Genomic DNA, 6,000 nt, shown 5'->3' with positions numbered 1-6,000 from the left:
CAGAGCTCCAATGCAAAAAGGTGACACACAGGCTACAAACTAAGGATTGGAGACACTGCCAGGGCATGTAGGGAAGGTGTTAGGAAAGCCAGGAAAGCTCACCTCACGTTCAGCTTTGCAAAGGATGTCAAGGGCACAAGAAGAACGTCTATCGCTACCTCGGTTGTAAAAGGATGAACAAGGAAAATGCAGGAAACTGTTTCAACCATTACGGTGTGTGTAAAGGCGACCAGCAGCGTCTGAATTTGCAAGACTTTCTGCGGTACTGATGGAGAACTGTAGAGGGGGCCAAATGATGCGGTCTCGTTCCTATTGTCTGGGGTTACGGTCCCTGTAACAAACAAGCCCGAGTCCCACCGCAACACAGAGGGAGTTTGTGGATTTATTGGCGCCCAGGAGCGAATGAAGATGGCCTCGTTGTGGACAGTCGGAACTTTGAATTCAGGAATGGAGTGAAAACTTACATGATTCACACCCTGGTTGCAACCCGTGCATCTAGAGGGACTCTGGAATGTCCAAGGAAACATCAGCCGTAGTACCGCTGAAATATAAGTGCTGCAAATCTAGACACGTAGCAGAGAAAAGGGTGCCTGATGAGTGGTGTGGCAAGGAATGTCTCACGGGAATGTGGAAAGAGCCGTCTTCTGGAGGTGTTCCTCTCTCTCCAGGACTGTAGCTAGAGCCAACATGACTACTTCAGATTTACATATCTTCTTTGTTGTACTGTAGATTGAAAAGATAATTCTTAGGCCGGTTCTTGTGGTCTAGTTGTGACCACTACAGCAGCCAGAATGGAATTAACTCCGTTTAGCTTCTGGAATTCATGCAAATCATTATACAGACCTCTGGGTTGCCTAGTACAGCTGTACAGAGCTCATTTCACATGTCCAAACATTTGAGGTGCCCTGGGGTACCTGAGCATTCTCATCAGGCTGCTGTCCCAAAAGTGGATTTGTTTACCTGGTGTGCAAGCCAATAACACACAGAGTCGAGGTATTTTCAAATTAATTTCATTGATGCACATGAATGGGTGCTTGTCTCAAGGCAGCACACACTTGTCTCAAAAATTCCCACATTTATATACTTAAGGAATACATATTCATTATTATTTCCCTAAATGATAGGTTCTTTCGTCTTCGCCTCTCATGTATATTAGTGCACAGACTCTATCTTCTTCCTTCATTGTCGTCTTTTGAGTAGGCAGTATCATTTGAGTAAGTGGTATCATTTGAGTAGGTGGTCAATGAGTCAGTGCTCACGATCTCCCCCTTTTTTATATTACCTTTTACCTCCTAATTGTGCTTGTCAAAGACATCAGTGCAGGCCCTAAGAAACGAGCACTGGGTCCTACCTAATTACCTTTTACCTATTTCTTACTCTGTCTTGGCAGTTCCAAGCCGTTCTTCAAGGTTTGCTGATCGGACCACAATCCATTACCTTTTCTGACATAAACATCCTACTTATTTACAGAGCTCCATTGTCTAGTAGTTAGTTCCTAAATCCTAAATCATGTCTAGTTATTGTTTCTCTATTTTAAATATTAACTGATGGGGGCCGTACACAGGACTTTAGCAGCTCCCTGGTTATTTCAATCTTATTATATATACGTATTAATTGATAACAAGGCCACTAAAAATGATGTAGAAACTATAAGAAAACCACACACTTCTGAATAGGCAGTTGGATGCCAGGTGGGGTACTCCAGGGCATCTCAAACTATTTGCAAGTCCATATTCTGCTTTTGTTATGAGGTGGACTTGAGGTTTTGCTCCAACGGAGTGAACAAATGCTGATTCAGCGATGGTGACAGGGGATCAGGTGCGAGGGTTCGCCGTGAGTGGCAGGGAGCAGAACTTGGGAAGCAGAGAGGCAGTGCCAAAGAGTCCTTTGTTCAGTCTGTTTTATCTCCTTTGTAACAATGAACATTGCTGGAATGTGTTCTCACATCAGTCATAAGGTGGACTGTTGTAGGTCCTTACTTGAAGCGTGGTCAGAGTTTTGGCAAGAGTTAGTGGGATATGTGGACATCAAGAGAAGCCATTAAGCTCATGGTTTTGAGCTCATGGAGCAGAGAAGGTGATGTTCAAGGTTTCATGTAACAGAGGATGGGGGCTGAGGTGCAACATTTAAGCCTGTACGTGTTTGAACCCAGAGATGGCCCAGACTGAGGTGGAAGGAGGCAGTTGTTAGGATGGAGCCCGTCAGCAGGCTTGTGGTTCATGAATGTGTCAGCAGTGCATGTTGCAGTCGCAGTGTCTTGGCTGATCATTAGAACTGAAGCCTGGAGAGCAGGACCTGTGCATCTGCCAGTGTCTTGGAAGAGCAGGTTTAGAGAGCAGGGCCCATGGCATTTCCTTCCCACATGCTGTGTGCGGGGATTGCTGACTGAAAGGCCCACCTTCCTGGCACCTGGGGATTGCTGTTTGACTTCTGTAAGGGAAGTTTGGTACAGGAGAGGTCTATGGCTTTCTGTGCTGCCTGTAATCAAAGTCTGTGAATTTCTGCGCTACTGAGCCCTGGTGGGAACACATTGTCCAAGCACGTTTCTGGTCTCGCATCTCACACTGGGCTCCATTAAAACTCCAAGTAACTTTTCTTTCTGCTTCTGCCTGTCACTCCTTCAAGGCAACTTGCCAGATTTTGCCACAGCTACAAAGTAATAGGGAGGTAGTACCACATTCCTCAAGGGGCTCATTAAACTGCGGACAGCCATAATGAGCTCCGTGTTTGGTTTTCTGCCACTCCCAGTAGAGCTGTAAGCATTGTGTAGCTAATTAGGGAGCTCCCAGATGTGTTTCAATGGATACATGCAGCATAATTTTCATTTGTCATTTGTTTTAATTATGTATGACAAGAAGAATGGAAATGGAGAAATTTTGAAAGGAAATTAGCCTGGCTTATAGCCTGGTGGGAATCAGGCAGAGAGGGGAAAAGTATCTTTGTGATCAAGCAACGAGTGCCAGAGTCAAACTTTGATTCATGTACTGGGAATAAGACAGTTCTTATTACAGTCTATTCTCTTGTCACTGCAGCCCACAGCGGTGTCAAAGGCTTTATTTGCAAAGCCTTTGTCTGCTCTAATCAGCACTGTCTTTAACTGTTGTACTCACTATGTGCAGAAACAGGAGGAATATTCATCACCATTGCAAAAGAGAGGAAAATTCTGAATTTAAAAAAAGTCACATCTTTTACTCTGGTCCCCTTGAAGTCCATTTTCCTCAGGATATGAACCCTGAAAAGAGCTGGCTCAATGGAGAGATGGACAGGTGACAGAAATTTTCAGAGGCAATTCGACTAAGTAATGTTTAAACAATAGAATGAACAGAAACAAATTAAGGAAAACTGAATGCACATGCAGAAGAGAATGTCATTGGCTTGCCAGATAACTTAGCAGATGGACAGCACAACTGGTTACCAACCTGATTGGCTGGTTCAGGAGTTACAGAGTTAATGAGCTAGAGCTACAGATAGGAACATTGGCTTGGGATGGCTTTTTTTCTCTAAAGTTAACGCCATTTTTCAACATTTCCATGAGGGGAACGTGGGAAGTTATAACAAAAGAAATTTCAAATATGAACAGTGGAGTCAGCTGGAATAGAGGGATGAATTTTTTTGGAAATGGCAAAGTAATTGTTGGAACAGTTCATTTAAAATTCATATACTGTTTATAGCCAAAAGAATACTAAGAACCATTGTCAGCAAGACAAAAGAAAAATATAAACACGAACAAAACAATAGATAGCAAAGAGGTAAATAGCAATACTTCTTACAGTTGAAAATACATGGATTGTAAAAAATAATCTTTTGGCGAAGTGAGGTAGTATTTCCTTCTGAAGTTTATTGCTTGTTTCTTGCTTTTATTATTAAAGCATTCATAACATTTCACTTTTGTGTATCAGTACTTAATTCAGGGATGGACTAAAGTAGCTTTCTTCTCCAAGCCTTGCAAGTTCTGACCTTTCTAGAAAAGCGCACAAGACTTCAGTCGATGTTCTCAGCAGACTGACTTTTGAGAGAGCCTACATAGGCAGCTTGGACTTGAGGGTGTATTCTGAGTGAACTTAGTGGATTTAGCTGAACTCCACCAAAAGCCTTTCCTACAGTGGTTCCGTAATAGGAGAGCCTGCTGTAATTGCAGTATAGCTAGTCATTCGCAAAGTCCTGCATGTGGAACAAAATAAGCTCCCTCCAGAGGACAGGCTGGAGGCCCGGTGAACAAGGTGTTGAACCTGTCCCAGCAGTGTGCACTTCAGAAGATGAAGGCAGACGGTATATTGCACGAAATAATTTGAAACTTCTTGCTTTATGCCGAAATGCCTCTTGTCGATTGTTGGGGGAGAACCAGGGACGTTGTATTTTCCATTTTCTGTGTTCATTCTCTGGTTTTCTTTTGGACCCAATGCTCGTTTCTTAGGGCCTGCACTGATGTCTTCGGCAGGCACAATGTTTAAACTGCATTTGGGGGCCTACAGCATTTTCTGAAGTTCGGAAAGGGTGGAATTCATGGGATTAGAACTTCAAGGGCAGGATTTACTTCAGTATTAATAAATCTACATTCAGGCATCTATAAGCACATTTCCCAATAGTCGTTGGAGGTCCAGCCAATACAGCCATCTGAGTTCCAGGCATGGTTTGTCTGGTGGGCAGGTAGATTTCTGCTTGAGAGAGAGCTGTCTAGGTTCTACGTGAGGTTTTGGTTTCCTACAGAGAGGTGCCTGATACCCTTTGTGATGTCTCGGGATACTTGAAGACAGCCCAGTGGGGCCGGGCCAGAAGGAGCAGAAAGAGGACTTTTGTCCTTCTGGAGTGACTCATAGAGGCCCACTTGGCTATCCCAAGGCAAGTCCGGTGGCTCTAGATACCTAAATTTTGTCACCTGACTCATTCTCCTAGTGCAACCCAGATTCCTATGCTGTCAATGGCCAGAATGGTTAATAACAATCCCTGTTGTGCAGGAAACCATGTTGTGTTTATACAGCTCTAGAAGTGGAGAAACTTCAGCTCCAACACCTCTGTTGCACTCACTTCTTCCAGTGTTCCCTCAGCCTCATTTCTGTCTTTGTGAATTGAAAAGATGCTTGGTCATGTGCTTTTCCCTGAAAATCAATGACTAAAGATAACCTGCCGTGGTGGGCTTCTCCCAGCACAGGCGGTGGCAGTGTCTACCTTACTGGTTTGCTTTGGGGTAGAGGCGTGATTCAGAAGAGAATCTCTAAATTATCCTCTCTAACTATTATTTCAGCTTATGCAACAGCTTGGGTGGACACAAACTTTTTCATTTTGTACGAGTACTGTGTACATTCACCTTGTACAGTGGAATCTCCTCTCTAGTAGCTGAGCACACACTGTTTTGACCTACCCACCTACTCCTATTGTACTAAATGGGCTCTGATTGTAGCAGAGCTAATAGCTTCTTCAAACTGATGAAACAGTTCCCAGGAAGGAATGACTTCCACCCCCTAAGACATGGATGGTGGGACACAGTCTCTTGTGCGAAGTAAAGATTGACGTGTGCAAACTGTGTAGCACTTATTTGAGCACCTATTCTGAATATCACACAGTGCGTCTGTGGCCCTACATTTATGTGTGTGCCTGTGTAGGGCCTTATTTTTTTCCCCTGTTCAAAAATCCTGAACTGTTATGAGGGCTATGCCTAGTCACAAAAAACCCTCACAACAAAAAACCCCAGAAAACACCCACCCAACAACACAAAACCAAACACAATCACCATAGAAAACCAACCAACCCCCAAACTTCTAAAGCATGGATCTAAGGGTCTGCATTGTAACACCAGGGCTATTTCTTGAGAGCCATTGCAGGTGTTTGACACTGCAGAGCTTACCTGGGTAGTGTTGGATGACTGTGTAGAGCAGAAAGAACAAAACCTGTTCCAATCTTATTCATGTTACCTCTTGAAAGGGATTCCTGGTGTGATCTACTCTACAAACATGCTTTTGTTTCACTCCAGACAGAGGGAAGATGGAGACAACTAATCAACAG

Source organism: Harpia harpyja, chromosome 4 (genome assembly GCF_026419915.1).
Source record: "Harpia harpyja isolate bHarHar1 chromosome 4, bHarHar1 primary haplotype, whole genome shotgun sequence".
Classification (NCBI taxonomy): Eukaryota; Metazoa; Chordata; class Aves; order Accipitriformes; family Accipitridae; genus Harpia; species Harpia harpyja.
Note: the sequence above shows the minus strand (reverse complement) of the source record.